Genomic DNA, 17159 nt, shown 5'->3' with positions numbered 1-17159 from the left:
ATTTTCTGGTGTCATAGCAATACTCCACAGGGAACATTTCTGTATTTTCCCTAACTTTGTCTTAAATAAAGAAAGAAGCCTTGGAATTACTCACAGGATGGGTAATTTGATACAGATAAAGTATGGATGACACTCATTTTTAACCTGAAACTGTATTGTATGATGGGAAAACAATGTACTTTCAGTCAAAATCCTATGAGTTATACTCTTATATGAACCACTTATTAGCAGTCATTGTCAAAATCTACCATTTAAGTTCTAGTTTTCTATTCCTTAAAATGGAACATAAAAATATTAACTTGATTTGAAAGGATACTTTTGGATTAGGAAAAGAGAATGAAATGATATGATATCTACTTAGCAAAGTGCCAAGAACATGGACAGTTCTCAATACATGGGACCTATTATTAAAATACAAAAACACTAGTTTTGGTAAATTGAAAAAAGAATCATTCTCCCTTCTGGGATGGTCAGTACGACTAGTTACAGATCAGCTTCATTTAGAAAGTGGTAACCCAAAATCCATTATTTTTCTTTAATGCCGTTCAGTAAAACATACTATTGGTTAAAACATTTAATACCTCAAAGTCTCAGGGGAGCAGTATGGCTTTCCTAGTTCCTCTGTTCGATTTGTTCAAATATAGAATTAGAGATCCTTAAATTATGAGTCCCAGAGAGTGATTTATTGTTAGAAATCTTGCCATTATATCTTCAGAGTAAGAATTTTAATCATAGCTTCTCAGGCTGAAGGTAATAACTTCATTTATATGTTTACAAAGACTACTAAGCAAAATTCAATTTAAATTAGCTACATTATACAACTATACCAAAAGTTTAACTTAAACCAAAGCACCTGGCAATGGATGACACTTTCTGGCTCCATAATTGAGGCAAACAATAAAAGGACCAAATCACTACCTGCAGGATATAGGAGAAAAGATACTAGAAAGTTTACCAAATAGATGCTCACATTTAAGGACTCACCTGCCAAAGATCCTTTAAAAAATAAACAACTGAGAAAATAATTCTTAATGTTCACTGTTATGTTTCTTTTATACTTCACCAGGAAAGGAGAATTTGAGCCTGTCTCTATACTATCCCACAGATGGTAATTATGGAGAGAAGCGAATTGATTATTAATGATTATTTGAATCCTCATGTTTCATAAGCACTGAAGCTTTTTTTAAAGGGGTATAACAGGTTTTAACAGGAAAAGGATTAATGGTTTTATTTTCCTCAACTGAGGCACAAAATGAATGAGATTTTTCAAGCTAACGTTCCTTCCGTCTGGCTCAGGTGTCTGGGATCTATATTTATCTTGTGTCAGGCATGCGCCTGAAGTGCTGGAAGGCTCAGGCTGTCAATGGCTTTCAGATGTCAGGATAACCTTAAAGACAGATGAATGGCCAAGACCCTGTGCCTCATTTTTGAGTTCTCAGCTGCTGCGCTGTGGAAATCATGTGTTTATTTTCTGCGTCTCCTCCTACCACAGTCTCTCTGAAGCTGACTTCAGATCCTACATCGAGACAAGCCAGCTCCCCTAGAAGTTGGTGAGCAAAATCACTTTTGTTTAGGGGTCTGACTGTTAAGGTCTTTGTTGTTGATGGGTTATCATCGGGCAGGTATTAATAATTATTATTTTTAGCTGTTTAGGAAGATAAATATTATCTGTTGGAATAATTTCATCTATGATGCTTCTTTTAACATTTGTAAGCTTTCAATGAAATAGATGAATAGACTCTTGACACTTAAATTTAACATTTCCACTAGTGTCTAAATTCATCCTATGAAATTCCCATTTGCACATTTTCCTGGCTTTTATTTCGAAAGTATCAGAAAATGTAGAATTCTTATCAAAAGTATAATATTACTGGCAATCTTATTCCCTCAGATTCTCTAAGTTGATATGGCTTGTCCTGATCTAGACTGAGTTCTTATTTAAATTGCTATTTGCCTTCTTATAGCATTTTTAAAATATCCTTTTGAAAAGGACACTGTAAAGCCCAATTAAATTTTTCTCTTCCAAATTGGAAAAACTTTATTTTAACTGAGACTAGAAGTTGAAGGATCTTTGTTCATGATATTCTGAAAATGTTTTTTGGCACATTGTCATGACTAACAAGTATATTTAAGAACTAATTTAACATACCCAATCCTCTAAACAAACTGACTCTTAGAAGGAAAGAAGAAAATAATCTTTCCATATATAAACATATTGATCATTAGTGGTCATACAAACTGTAGTGACTGTGGGCACTGCATATCTTATTTTGGAGGGAGGGGGTTTTGTCACATAGCAGAACTTTGTTACACGGTGTGTTTCATAGTATGGCTATATAAGGCCAGAAAACACTGCAAAGAATGATAGAGGAGTAACTTATGCAGAAAGGAAACTTAGCGACATACTCACTTAGAGACAAAACCAGATGCTGATTGAAATCAGTAACCTGTGACTCCCCACGTTATTTTGCAAAGTCTCGAAATGAACTGGGTAGAATTCTTTACCTTTTAAAGAAGATCATTTCCTTGTATTCTTTGAAGAAATGGTTGCTTGAAGCTGTGCTGAATTCTGGGGAAAGCATTCTGCACTGATACTTACAAAAGTGTCAACTTCCTGTTCCCTTCCTGTGTGAGAGCCCAGAACTCAGATGGGATGCGGATCAGGTGAAAAGGAAAAGGCAGCCTGTGTTTTTCTCAGGTATACCTGACTAAATAATGAAAGTGGGATTTGTGAGGCAATACATGAGACTCCTGTAATCTTGGCAAGGGAAGGAGAAATATTTTCAAATGATGTACAACACAAACACTAATTATTTGGAATCAGATCCCTTTGTAAAAGACAATGACAACTTTGCAGCTAACTGTTCTGAGAGTTTAAGGAAGAAAGCAAACAACTGAGGATAATAAAACAATTGTCACCTGGGAAAAGGTAAGCTCTTGAACTCAGAAGAATCATTGTCAGGCAAAAAAAGGAGGAAACAAACAAAAAAAGCTTTCCAGTGGCTAACAAATCAGTGGCAAAGACCATGTAAGACTGCAGAGTAGGCCAATCAAATGGAAAAATATGTTTTGTTTTGTTTTTTTAGAGTGGAGAAATACATAATAATCTACTGATGTTAATGTGACTGGCTAATTTTGCTTTTGGCACCAACTGCTAATTAAGATTACTCATTAAGGAATTTAATCTTCTTAGTTTTTGTTAGCTAAATTACACAGATTTCTGAAATTAAAAAAATGCTTTAAAATGTATGAAAAGGGAAAATTTTTTTTATTGGTAGTTTTCTTTAAAATTTTTTTTAACGTTTATTTATTTTTGAGACAGAGAGAATCAGAGCATGAACTGGGGAGGGTCAGACAGAGAGGGAGACACAGAATCTGAAGCAGACTCCAGGATCTGAGCTGTCAGCACAGAGCCCCACGCAGGGCTCAAACTCACGAACTGTGAGATCATGACCTGAGCCCAAGTCTGACGCTTAACCGACTGAGCCACCCAGGCACCCCATGGTTGATTGTTTTTTATTGCTCTTCTGATGAAAACTGCAAAGCGCATCACCGCTTTACTATAGCTTCAGTACAGCTTCAAAGGAGTGGTGGGCAGTGAGGAACGGGGAGCTATCGCAGGTGGAGGAGAGACACTGTGTTTTTATCAGGGTCCTGGAATCCTAAATAATTCCAGGTTAAGAGTGATTCTTCTATGACAAACAATGAACTGTTGTTCATCAGGAAAATGAAACTGTCTGAAACTAGCACAAGTGCACAGAGAATATAAAAAGAAACCTAGTTTAGTAAATAATTAGTCTTACTGTTTGCTGTGTTGTATCAAAGGGCAGAAATTGACTAAGACACTAAACTTTTACAAAAGGCTTTGAGTATGCCACTGGCTCCCCAGTGAACTTCCCAGCCATTTCTTTTTGAAGATTGGTAAGATGGATTTTGTTTTGTGTCTTCTGACAAATTTAGCTGTGTGGAAAATGATTAACACTTTTAAGGTGTTTGTTGGTACGCTGTTGTGTAAAATGTTTTGAAATATACCTAGAGACCTTTGTCACACAAACACTGTCATCTCACAGAGGAAATGACAGAAGGTTGGCAAGCATTATTGAGGGGCATAGCAGACAGCTTGGCTCCATTCACCAAGGACTCCAGAGTGCCCCCAAATAGAAAAGCATTGTTTTTCCTTGAATGCTTGTGAAGTTTACAAGTGGAATAAGAACAGCGCTTTAAAAAGAACTACTAGTTTCATCTCTTAATTTTGCTTCCCTCATTAAATCTTCCAAATATAAATGTTACATTTCTCCCATGTTAATTTTTAGGAAATTGGAAAGGATATTAGTATTCATGTCATAGTTTTAAAAATTAAGAACACAGTGCAATAGAAATGCAGGCAGAGGCTCATTTTGCTCTATTCTGGAATTTCATTATTACTCTTTGAAATGTAATAGGAGCCAGGGTAGAGTGTCCTTCTTGTATCTCAATCCAGGAAGCTTTAGACATGAAATAATAAAAGTTAGTTTATTCACTACAGTGGTCCCATAGTACGGACCCTAAGCACAAGATCTTTTTAGAGAAGGCATAAATTTGTAGTAAGTGAGCAGGATCTTTTCAACAAATATTCTTGCCTTAAGAGCGAACCCTAAAACAGCAAACCTATTTTGAATACGTGATGGAGTCAACTATCTTTCAGAGTCACTTATTCATTGATGCATTTGTTAAAATACATACGGATAAGCATTCACTGTATGTAGGACAGTGTTGTAGGCTCTAGAGAACATTATTAACAATTTTTTGCTGGATGTTTATAAGGATCCTGGATCTTTTTACAGGTGGTTGTTCTAAATTTTGTTTATATGGAATGAAATCTTTTGATGAAAGTTAAAAAAAAACTGTTAGTAAATGATAAAGACGTAGGATGATTTTGTGGACATTTTCCCCACCATGCACACAAGCAAACCACATAATGAACCATCCATCTCCTGAAGAAGATAGGCTGAATAGGTGACTGTTACCTTTACAGAATTAGAAGGAAGATGATGGGCACAGTTGCCTCCTCTGCCTGCTCTCGGCTTCTTGCCATTGCCCCTACAAATGAAAAAGGCATATTTAAAATGCTGAGTAACTTACATAAAGCACATGGAAACCCCTTCCGAATACACTAACATAACTGAGTGTGCACCCTAAGCTTTAATAGCCTATTTAATAGGGTTTAATAGCTCTTAAGGGTTACTTTTTGTTGAAATAATCAATATGAAATGGGGAACAGGCACAAATCCACATTTTAGCTCAGTCTCTTGGAGGGGAAGTGGGGAAGACCTCTAGTTTTTACAGAAACCTCTCATCTCTAGGAGCCTCATGCTTCTAAGAGCTGCTTGGTCAAAAGTTAGATCTAAGCAGACACGTGGAGGGGCAATTAAAGTGCAGGAGGACACATGCTGTGATAAGGGTATGCACAGTGATCAGGGCACTGGGTACAGACCTTTGCTATTCCCTAGAGACAGCTCTTGGGCTGGGCTATAAACTTCAGGGAGGCAGGGGTCATTTGTCAACCGGGTATCATCAACATTGCCCAGTGCCTGACACGTAGTAAGCACTCAATAGCTAGATTTTATTCATCTATTCAAAATTATGTCTAAATCTTTTCTAACTCCAGTGTTCACCTTTCACTGATTATCTCTAAGCGGGTCAAGTCCATGGACCTCATTTATTTCACCTAATACCACTGATTTCTTAGTCTTCTTCCTCCACCCTCCACACCTTCCCCCCACAGTCTGCATGCAAAACTTAGATGTGCTTGCTTCTGCATTCAGCCTCAGAGATGTCTTTACTCTGTGTGCCACGTTTTGGATAAAGCTAGAGAAAAACAGCACTGTCAGTTCTACTCAGGGTCCACTGGCCATCTTCAAGATTTTCTAACCTGGCCCCAGGTACAAGTTATGATTTCTCTTCTCACACTTTATGAGAAATCACAACATGCATAATAGTTGTTTGCCAGTCTAGTCACACAGAACCCCAAAACCTTCCCTGGGGTTGGAAGCTGTGGCCAGCTAGTGGTAGAGGGGTGGTAATCATCTGTTGTCTTCCTCAGCCCCTTGGTCAGTGTTCCTCTGTGACTTTACTGAGAGCATCTTGCAAGTTTCTTCCTTCAGTCTTCCAAACCTCTGTGTATTGCGTCTGTACTCTGCACTCCTATTATGGTAACTCAGTAACATTTTACGTTTTACCAAATGAAGTCAGGAAACAATAGGATTAGGCAAGGAAAAAAGTAAACCTTGCTATGAAGAGGCATACTGCAGGAAGCTTACTATAATTGTGCCCATTATCTTCTCTACCCCATTAATATTCCTCTTAAGGAATAAAGGTGCCATTTTGTTTTCTCTCTAAAATCTCCCACACAGAACTTCTGTACATAGTAACGGCAAGAACATTTCTGAAGCTGAAATCCTCTAAAATAAAAGCAATTGAAACTAACTGAATGGTCTTTTGTGAAAAGAAAACTACTTACTAATTATTTACCATGGCAAAGCAACAGCTATGAAGCTTGGCTTTTTTCTGAGGTTTAAAGCTGGAAGTTGACTTTCGGTGGCTCTCCCGATGTTTACATTTGTTCACAGCAAAAACTGCAAACATTAGAAGTCGGAATAGTTCTTAACATACTCTCAAACCAAGATCCGCTAATTTTATAAGTGAGAACCCCAAAGCCCATAGACATATTAAATGAGTTTTATGTGCTTCCCTAGGCATTGGATTGGCAGTCCCCCTGTTTGCAGTTTTTCTAGGGTCCCCTTCCCCGCCAATATGTTAGATGACCTCATCAACTTTTACAGTTTCACCAATAGTCTGTATTTTGCAGAGAACCCAAATCTACATCTCTTGGCCCCAGTGCCTGCTAGTCAAGGTCCCACTGTGGATGCTTTATGTCTTATGTCAAAAGTATCTGACCCCTTTAAAAACATATTCTGGTTTTGTGTTTCACGATACGCATTTTATGTTCAAAATTAAACTGTAATCAGCCCCAAGATAGGTGTGACATCATACTTGAATTTATCCTGGTGTTTAGTAAAATATATGTACATCCATATACCCTGCAAATACTTTTCAAACACATGGATAGGTTAAATAGTTAAGTATATCCTGCCAGTGAAACCAGAGATTATAACCACTCTGATAATAATTATATGAAATGGTTAGTATTTAATGAGAGGCACTGTAAACATTGGCTGAAGCACCCTCTCTATAGTCAGATTGAAGAGGTTTGAAATTTGGATCGGTCACTTCCCAGCTCCGTGGCCTTGGGCAAGATGGTAAACCTCTCTGTGCCTTTGCTTAATCTGTAATATAGGGATTATAAAAGTACTTACTTCATAGGGCAGTTGTTTAAAGTAAGCGAGTGACTGTATGCAAGATACTTACTCAAGTGTCTTCCTTGTACATGATAAGTGCTTAGAAGGGTTAACTATTATTTAATTGTCAAAATAATTAAAACATGTCTAATGTTATCCTCATTTTAAGAATGAGTAAACGGGTACCTGGGTGGCTAATTTGGTTAAGGATGCGATTTCAGCTCAGGTCATGATCTTGTGGTTCACAAGTTCGAGCCCTGCATCAGGCTCTGTGCGGACAGCTCAGAGCTTGGAGCCTGCTTCGGATTCTGTGTCTCCCTCTTTCTCTGCCCCTCTCTCTCCCTCAGTTCCTCCCTCCCTCCCTCCCTCTCTCTCTCTCTTTCTCTCAAAAATAAACATTAACAGTGGGTTAACAAAAACATTAATATGTAGTGGGTTAACAGTTAACAAAAACATTAATAATGTTAAAAACATTAACAAAAACAGTGAGTAAACGGAGAGATTAAGAAACTGTCCCAGGATCTTGGAGCTAATTAAATGAAAATGGGCCTAACCTGAGCCCACCCTCACATCTAGTTATATTATTTCCTTTCTATTCTTTTCTTTCATCTTGTTACTAGACCTGAAACCTGGGACTCATTCTTGATTTTTTTTCTCTCCTTAACCTAGCTATTTATTCACCAAGGCTTAGCTCTTCACGCTCCCTTCTTTATTTTTTTTTTTAATTTTTTTTTCAACGTTTATTTATTTTTGGGACAGAGAGAGACAGAGCATGAACGGGGGAGGGGCAGAGAGAGAGGGAGACACAGAATCGGAAACAGGCTCCAGGCTCCCAGCCATCAGTCCAGAGCCTGACGCGGGGCTCGAACTCACGGACAGCGAGATCGCGACCTGGCTGAAGTCGGACGCTTAACCGACTGCGCCACCCAGACGCCCCATTCATGCTCCCTTCTAAATATCTCCCCATCTCTCCTAAGTATTTCTGAAATCTTTCTCAACTTCTTCTTCTCCAGCCCACTATAATTCAGACCGTATACTTTTCTGCCTAGAATAGTTCAGAAGATTTCCTCTGGCTTTCTGTCCAATCTACTCTCCAGAGAGCCAGAGCCATCTTCCAACCCTGAATTTTATTGTATTCCTTCCCTAAAATCATTGAGTAGCTCTCTATTGCTTTCAAGAGAAATTCTTGACAGAAAGAATTCCTAGGTATTTAGGCACACGTCTTGGTGTGGTTTGTTGATATTAGGTCTTTGTGTCATCATCTGTTCCTGCCTCTCTTGTGTCCTGTCTTGTCTTTCCAAAACTCATATGCTATACCAAAGCCTTCTCAAAATATCTGTATTTCCTCACTGTGTGTGTTCTTCTGGATTTATATATTTGGGGGGAATGGCTCTGATCCCTTTACCTTCTCCCACTTTCTTTACCTGGGCCTGTATTCTATGACTCTCAAGGAAGATCACGCTTCTACCAAAATGTCCTTCATCTCTCTTCCCCAATCCACTATTCTTCCCCCCACCTGAGTGCAGGTGTCACAATGTATCATAACAGTCTGCTTAGGAATTTATCTTCCTAGCCATGCTGTGAGCTACTTGAGTGTGATACCAGGATTTTGTTTTGGTCATTCTCCTATTTTGTCCCAATTAGAAGTCCAGACCAAGAATGCCAGAGGAATTTATTTTACTCTTGCAAAGGCTACAGATTAATGAAACATTTGCCAGTGTCCTGGAGAAATAAAAGTATAAATAAGTGAAAAACAAAGTTAATGATTTCCTATGAAAGTTATCATTTCCTATGACAGGAAAGTAGCTCCAAAAGCAATCTGAAATTTTCAAGAATGAGGAAGAGTTTGATAGGGGAAATGACCCAGTATTTTAACCTGCTCCTGCCTGGAGCAAGAATCTGCATAGCCTCTGGGTTGTGACATGGAGGTGAAGGGAGCCAGATCACAACTTGGTTCAGGTTCCAGGCATGACCGCCCAGCAGGTGTTTGCTATGTAGGCAAAGGGTTGAGGGCAAGATAAGATAAGGAAAGGACATGCACTATGATGTTGAGTCAAACTGCGAGTCTGATCTAGTTTTAAATCCTTCCTTCTTTTGGAAAAAAACTCCTGGCAAGTAAGGGCTAGAGATTAGAGAGTGAGAAGTATATCTCCTAGCACTCAGTTCAGTTTTAACAGCTATTTAAATCAAATTGGATTTAACACAGCTGTTCTCAAAAAAATTGTTATATATGTGAATAACCAAAAATGTTTAACTCAGGTCTCATAATGCTTGCTTTTGAGAAATCCGTTGTTACATTGCTGTTTTAATTACCTTCCTCATCACCATCCTTAGGATCACTCTTGCTATTTTCTTAATCTACACTCGTACCCTGTACTTCCTACCCTGATTACCATAAAATTTTAATCCCTATTAAATACAGACTTAATCCCTTTTAAGAAGTTGTTTAAAATTAACTGACCATTATCTTGATGGCCCTTTACTTGGAGGGCCATTAGTTCCCTATTTATATGACCCTATGCCTATGTTTTGTACATACCACAATAGTATATTATCTTCAATGTTGTGACCTAGACTCCTTCACTTTAGTGGGATTTTAGTGAAAAAGACAACATTCTCCCCTAGCTTCTTTTGAAACAGGATTATAAAGCTCTTCAGTGGTTCAATGTCCTTCAGCTCTTGATGTGTCCTCACTGTGCCCTGGCTTATGTCCCCTAGCTTGGCATATTCTTTTATTCTATATTTGATATGGCTGCTCTAACCTTAAGATCTTTGTTTGATGCCATTTTGCACACCCATAATCATTTCTCCTGTTCCTCATCCCTAAGGCATCTTCTAATTATCCTTCCTTTAAGTTCCATTTAGTCTTCCACAACATTCTGGAGTATTGTGGTACCAAATATGTCAGAGCTTCTTGATAACACTGGCAGGAAGAGCCAAGCTTGTGAGATACTTTATCACTGTCAATGGTCTTTAGCCAAAGACCTGCAGGAACACACCTGTAGTTGAACAAGTTGAGTTGATTATTCATCTCAAAGAGGGCAAAGTATACCACAGGGAAACAAGGGTGACTCAGTAAGAAGGTGGTAAAAAGAAACTCATATAGAATTTGGATTTGGGGTGATTAGATTGGAAGTGGGGTTAAGGAAACAGAGTTGTGCTCTGAACTGGATGTTGTGGGGAAGCAAGGTAATTTTACCACTGGGGGTCTAATAAACCTTATCTAGGAGTAGGGAAGAAGAGACTGGCTAAGGCTGTGATTGGCAAAGCAGCAGCAATGACCCATATTAGCTGGGAAAGGGAGTTATGTGGTATCTTAGTGTTCATAAATGCTCTGTGTTTAGACATCGTTATAGAGCGCTTGGTTTTTGTCATGAACCATCATGATCATAGAGTGGCCTTTTCTAAAGTTGATGTTCTGTCAAATTGTTGATGTTCAACCAGAGGATACCAAGGCCTGGCTGTGAGTACCAGGCCAATGTCCAGAAACAACAAGACCTACCAGATAGCAGCAGACCAGGTCCTGGACATCAGGAGCTATTTTCTCTTTCATATGACAAAATTCTTTGTTGCTTCAGTAATGAAACTTACCTCTATGAAATCCACTTTCCACTACTTTGGTTATAAGATCCTAATAGAGTTTCTTTGTAATTTTCTCCCTAAGCCCTATGGTATAGTCACTGCACAGTATTTTAATACAAAATCTCATTAATTTGATCCTAGTAATTTGATGGTCAATGAGAACCACAAGAGATCAATCTGTGTATAATAACTACAACATGCACAAACTGTTTAGGGAATTGATTCAGTTCCTTGCATTTACACTCTAAAAACTAATGTGTTACATAAATGAAAAAATATACCATTGACAGATAAGAAATAAATGGAATAAAATCTTAATTTCATGTAGTGAAAGTTACTTGTGGAAAAATTAAGCAGTCTTTCCACTTACTATACAGGATAAGAATGTAATTAACCAGAGATTGTAAAATCTTGGAGTTGTGAATTATTGTAAATACAGTATTTCTGGAAATCTCCATCTAAGTTTAACTTAAATAAATGTGGTTTAAAATATATGTGTCAATTTTCTACTTAGATATTCTAGATGCCACCTAAAATAAATTGAATCATCTTTTTCTTTTACATAATAGAAAATCATCATCATAACTTTTGTTTAAAAGAACATCTAGTGAGTGATTCAAGTTCATGATCGAGTATTCAATGTTTTAGTAATGTGTGGATTTCAAATGAGTAGAAACATTAACAAATGACCCATGCTTCTAATTTGCTTAAGAACTTGTTATCAAGTCTACAGAGGAGGTGTTGTGGGTGGGGATGGGACAGGAGTTGGGGGAGGGCGTTAAGGCTACAAATTAGGCTTGATTCCATAAGTCACACATGCAAAAATTACCTTTCCATAATGTATATTTGAGACATTTGGATTTGGAATATTGTGAAATATACCACTCTCTTTATATGTATATGCTTTTTAAACATGAGCTGCATAATAAATGCAAGGTTTCAGTCCCATATATAAGGTTAAGATTTTCCACCTTTGAGTTTTTTCAATTGGTCTTAAAATAGAAAAAAGGCAATACAAAATAGAGATTTGTTATCCACCTCTGCTTTATTTATCATATTATTAATAAAGAGAAGCTATTTTCACTGAACTTTATAGAATTTGCCCTTAGTTATCTTTGAAGATAGGATCTAAGCAAACAAAGATGTGCATTTTTTACTTTCCCCTTAAGATTTACCCTTTTGCATGATCCTAGTTCATCTTTCCTGTTTTCAAGTGAAACATGTAGCTTTGTTTTATGCGAGACAGTAACTGAACAGGAAACTGACATTGAGAAGTTAAAACTCGAGTTAAACATTTCCACTGTTAATTAAATAACAAGGTTTAAGTCTTTTTAAAGATTACAGATGTCTGTTATGAGCCTAGGCGATGTGAGTTGATTCAAGTCTTGTACAACCACTGCCATCGTTTTGGATGCGACATCTGAATGGTTCAATACTTAGAGCAAGGTCATGATAACTGACTTAATTCCCTGTTAATAAAAGGAGAACAATACCAATAAGTATAAAAAAATCCATTAGTTAGTTGGGAAATCAGTATTCTTGGAGACCATTCTTTATTTTTTGCAGAGTCAAATTTGCATAATGTACTTGGGGGTATGTGTATATTTTAACATTACAATCTGGAAGACTGCTGTAAATAAACATAATGACTGCTTTTTGTGATGGTCAAAAGGAGTACTTTGTGTGCCCAGTTTAGCAAGAGATACCTATTTTAAATGGAAATTTAAAATTTTAGGGTCAATCACTTTTCTTACCTGAAACATTCCTGCACTTGGCGTGTTTCTGCAAACTACATCCATCATGGATATTCTTTTTTTTTTTTTTTTTAAATTTTTTTTTTCAACGTTTATTTATTTTTGGGACAGAGAGAGACAGAGCATGAACAGGGGAGGGGCAGAGAGAGGGAGACATAGAATCGGAAACAGGCTCCAGGCTCCGAGCCATCAGCCCAGAGCCTGACGCGGGGCTCGAACTCACGGACCGCGAGATCGTGACCTGGCTGAAGCCGGTCGCTTAACCGACTGCGCCACCCAGGTGCCCCCATCATGGATATTCTTAAAATGATTGTTGTATTACTTATGCCAGAATAAAATGGCACCTTTCTCCTCTTACATCTAATCCTTGTTTTTCCAGGGCGTATTATTAGCCTTAGGGGCAAACAGTAGTGATTGTTTTTAATTGCAAAAACCACACAGAGTGTTTCTTGGAAAATATTCTTGTTTTCCACTAGCTTAGATTCTCTTTTTTCCCTTATCCTATACCTCTTTAAACGGTCCTAATGCATTTACATTTTATGCAGGCACTGGTCAAACAACTGCACCAAAAAGCAGGTTCATGTAATCCTTTCATTTATTGCATATTCTTGACAAGGTCCTTTTGTAAATTACTGAGCCTAGTCTAAGCAAATGAAATGATAAGTGTCTCCTACATATTGGTCCATGGCCTTTGCAATACAGACCTCCATACCTTGACCTTTGTTCCCCACACTTACCTCCACATCTCCCCAACCCCCATGATGATGCTAAAGTGCTGCCCTGATTCCACACCACTACCTTAAAAGCTAAACCACTGCCTGGAATGTGAAGTGGGGAAGATGAGAAATTAAGAGTTTAAATACTTCCTAATAGCAGTGGAAGTGTGTGAGTGTTCCTGTTAACAGCTTAACTGCTGTGCTATTTGTTAGCATTATACTATATTTGACACTTCAACCGGTGCCGGTATAAGAGAAGTGTCCAGTTCTAGGTTCCTTTGGATTTTAGTGTTTTGTTTCTGCTTTTACGGGAGCTCTTGGTTCAGTTTTTACCCAGTTTTCATTACTTCTCCTATTCCTACCCCTGCTGTTAGGCTCCAGAGCACCATCAAAAAGCTTTTCAGGAGAGTATTTCTCCCACTCAGGAGGAGAACTTCTGGGGCTGGCTTCGTTTTATAGCCCTCCTCGCCATGGATGCCACCACACACTGCAAGTATCTTCCTACTACTCCAAAAGTCTGTCTAAAGTGAGTCCATCTCCTCTTCATTGACTGAATACAAGTTTTAGTTCAGAGCCTTATGTCTTCCCAGTATTCATTAGTCTCCTGTGTAGACTCTCATCCCAACTTCTTGCCTTTAATATGACCCTTTATAAGTAACAACTCTTATCTTGTCATTTCCCTGACTTAAAGTGACTTAATGACTCTATTCTGCTTACAGAATAAAACTCAAGTTTCTTAGAATCATGCAAAGGGCTTCAAAAGCTGGTTTCTGCTCATCTTTCTCACTTTGTGCCATTTCCCTGCAAAGGTTTTCCAAATACATCATTCCCTTCTGGCTTTGAATTTATACATGCTGTTCTTTCTACTTGTCCTGACTTTACAACCTCTTGGGTGGTTAGAAAATGTCTACGTATCCTTTGACGCCTTTCCATTAATTTATAGTGTATCTCCTCTCAACAAAACCACGATCTCTGAAAGACTTTTTTTTTCATCTTTGTGTCCCGGCACCAAGATCAATGTCTGGTTATAGTCAGTGGTCAGTAGTGTTTAAGTGAATATATGAGTTAATGAGTGTCCAAATACCTTTCCTCCTTTTTCATCCGAAGCTTGGAACTTTCTTTATTCTACTCTTTATCATTTCTCTCAAATAAGCTTAGGGGAAAAGCTTCATGAAAACTCTTGGAATTTTCTCCAATAGTAGTTTCCAAGTGTAAAAACTATAGGCTATATAATTATTATTTATTATTTATTAAATAAATCTGAATTCAAGTGCTACATATTTTGTGACATTGAATAAATTGTGTAACCTTTCAGTATCTCAGCTTCCCCATCTGTAAAATGGGTGCAAAATTATCTTAGGGTTAAGATTTTAAAAGCCAAACTATACACACACACACACACACACACACACACACACACACACACACACACACATTTATGTATATATAAATCTGAAACTCCATTTCCTCATCTGAGAAATAAATCATTTAGATTAAATGACTTTTAATATCCCTTGCAGGTTTCAGATTTAGGGGACATGAACTTTGGTCCCTCTTCTCTTACTATCTGTGACACTGAGAAGATAAATTTTCAGGTCCTCTCTGTGCTTCTTGGCTAAAATGAGGGGGTTGTACTAGGTGATCTATAAAGAATCTTCCAATCTAAGTTTACTGGATCATCTGTTATCTAAATCTATACGTCTGTTTCCTTTCTTTTGTATATACTTACTACCATACAGCGTCCCAGGTTTGTTTTTAAAATTACTGACTAATGAATATAATTTCACCAGGGGAAAGTGTTCTCGATTTACAGATGTACAGGCTGGGAGCTGGTAAGTAACAGGTTATATAATATCTTGGTCAAATTCCAAACACAAGCAAATTTCCGTGTGTTGACTTTCTGATCTACAGAATTCTATAGCAACTGTTTGTAAAGACTTCAAAAAATTTCAGATTAAATAGGAGTAATGTCAGCAAAATAGCAGTTTTAGAAATTTCTAGCACCCATTCTGTCTCAGAAACCTCAATCTGAACCACTACCTACAAGAAAATACCTTTATAAGAGCTAAGGTTTCCAGGTGATGATTTACGTATGTGTGTGAAGCAGGTACCATGTTTTTGTAGAGACATTGAGACTATAGCCCATGGCCTCAATCCTTTCCGTAAAGTAGAAAATAAAGCAGTTTCCTGAGCAGATACATTTCCTGGGAAATTGTTAAGAAAATGAAGATGTGGCACAACCAAGGGAGTGAAGGGAAGAGACACGAGGTAGGAAAAGAAGTAAAGGATTGGTAAGTAGTTACTGCGGACAGCTCAATTCAAATGTAATCTTGTTTTGGGCGCCAGGGTGGCTCGGGAGGTTAAGCTTTGGACTTTGGCTCAGGTCCTGATCTTGAGGTTCATGAGTTTGAGCCCCACTTTGGGCTTTCTGCTGCCAGTGCAGGGCCCACTTCCTCTGTCTCCCTCTGTCTCTGCCCCTTCCCTGCTCCCCTGCTCATGTGTAGGTTCTCTCCCTCTCCCTCTCCCTCCCTCCCTCCCTCCCTCTCCCCCCCCAATAAACATGAAAAATATTAAAAGAAACAGATATAATACTGTTTTAAAATGTATTTGATTATCAAATGAATGTGATTGAAAAAAGTCAAATAGTATTTTAGCACCTAAAGAAAAAAAGACCATTGTCCTATTTTCGCTAGCTTCTCCCATTCCCCATGCCTCTTTCCAGGAGAAAAATACCTTGAACTATTTCTAGATAACATACTTACAGTGTTAATTCTTGATTTTATAAAAAGTATTCTCTTTTACACATGGCCTTTGATTTGTTCCTATGGAGAAGGATCTAGTTTTTATACTACACTACAGAACCCTCCCTCCATTTTACCCACTTGATATAATCACCTTTCTTGATAGTATTGATTATCTACCTTCATGTTACAAATTTTCTTAAAAGGAGAGCCACAAGTTTGGAATGAGTGCTTTCTTTCTGGTAAAATTTATTTTTTCCTGGTGATGATAATCGCCTCCTAAATTCCTGTCATCCTCCTGACCCAATACTAACTTCACCACCACCCCCAAGGCCTGTGACATAATTCTTATCCTAGAACTTCTTTTATTTATTTATTTATTTAAAAAAAAATTTTTTTTCAACGTTTATTTATTTTTGGAACAGAGAGAGACAGAGCATGAACCGGGGAGGGGCAGAGAGAGAGGGAGACACAGAATCGGAAACAGTCTCCAGGCTCCGAGCCATCAGCCCAGAGCCTGACGCGGGGGCTCGAACTCCCGGACCGCGAGATCGTGACCTGGCTGAAGTCGGACGCTTAACCGACTGCGCCACCCAGGCGCCCCCTAGAACTTCTTTTAAATTTCTTCCTGGAAATTCCTTTTGTCTCTCGGTTGTCAGACAAGCTATATTCTCCATCCTCTGTCTTCTGATTTCTTTGTTTACTTCCTTACTTTGGTGGAGTTTCTGTTCTGGGAGTTCTTTGAACTCCTTAGGAAAGGATAAAAGACAAGTAAAATTTGGGAACTTGCAGATATTAAAATTCTCCTTCTTGAAAACATGTTTGCATATAGAATTACAGTTGGAAATCCTTTTCCCTCAGATTTTTAAAGAGATTGCTCACATGTCTCCTAAATTCCCAGTGTTCTGACTTGGTGTGACGTTATTCCCAAGTCCCCCGGGAGGCTTTTAAGATCTTCTGTTATTCTTGATACTCTGCAAGCATGTGAAGACAGACAGGTAGGACAATGGCCTGTGGCCATTTCAATCC

The 17159-nt window shown here is 38.1% G+C and overlaps 1 protein-coding gene across 1 annotated transcript in view; it reads left to right on the top strand.

Annotated features, from left to right (window-relative positions):
• The first annotated feature begins 1520 nt into the window (after window positions 1-1520).
• Window positions 1521-17159, top strand: part of CD36 (CD36 molecule (CD36 blood group)) — a 76769-nt gene continuing 61130 nt past the window's right edge. Inside the window, exon 1 of the mRNA XM_040472812.1 lies at window positions 1521-1550. The gene's annotated coding sequence lies outside the window, so the exon portion shown is untranslated. The remainder of the gene's footprint in view (window positions 1551-17159) is intronic.

The sequence above is a fragment of the Herpailurus yagouaroundi genome, unplaced genomic scaffold, assembly GCF_014898765.1.
Source record: "Herpailurus yagouaroundi ecotype Mexico unplaced genomic scaffold, PumYag 100, whole genome shotgun sequence".
Taxonomy (NCBI): domain Eukaryota; kingdom Metazoa; phylum Chordata; class Mammalia; order Carnivora; family Felidae; genus Herpailurus; species Herpailurus yagouaroundi.
Note: the sequence above shows the minus strand (reverse complement) of the source record. Positions and strands in the feature narration are given on the sequence as shown.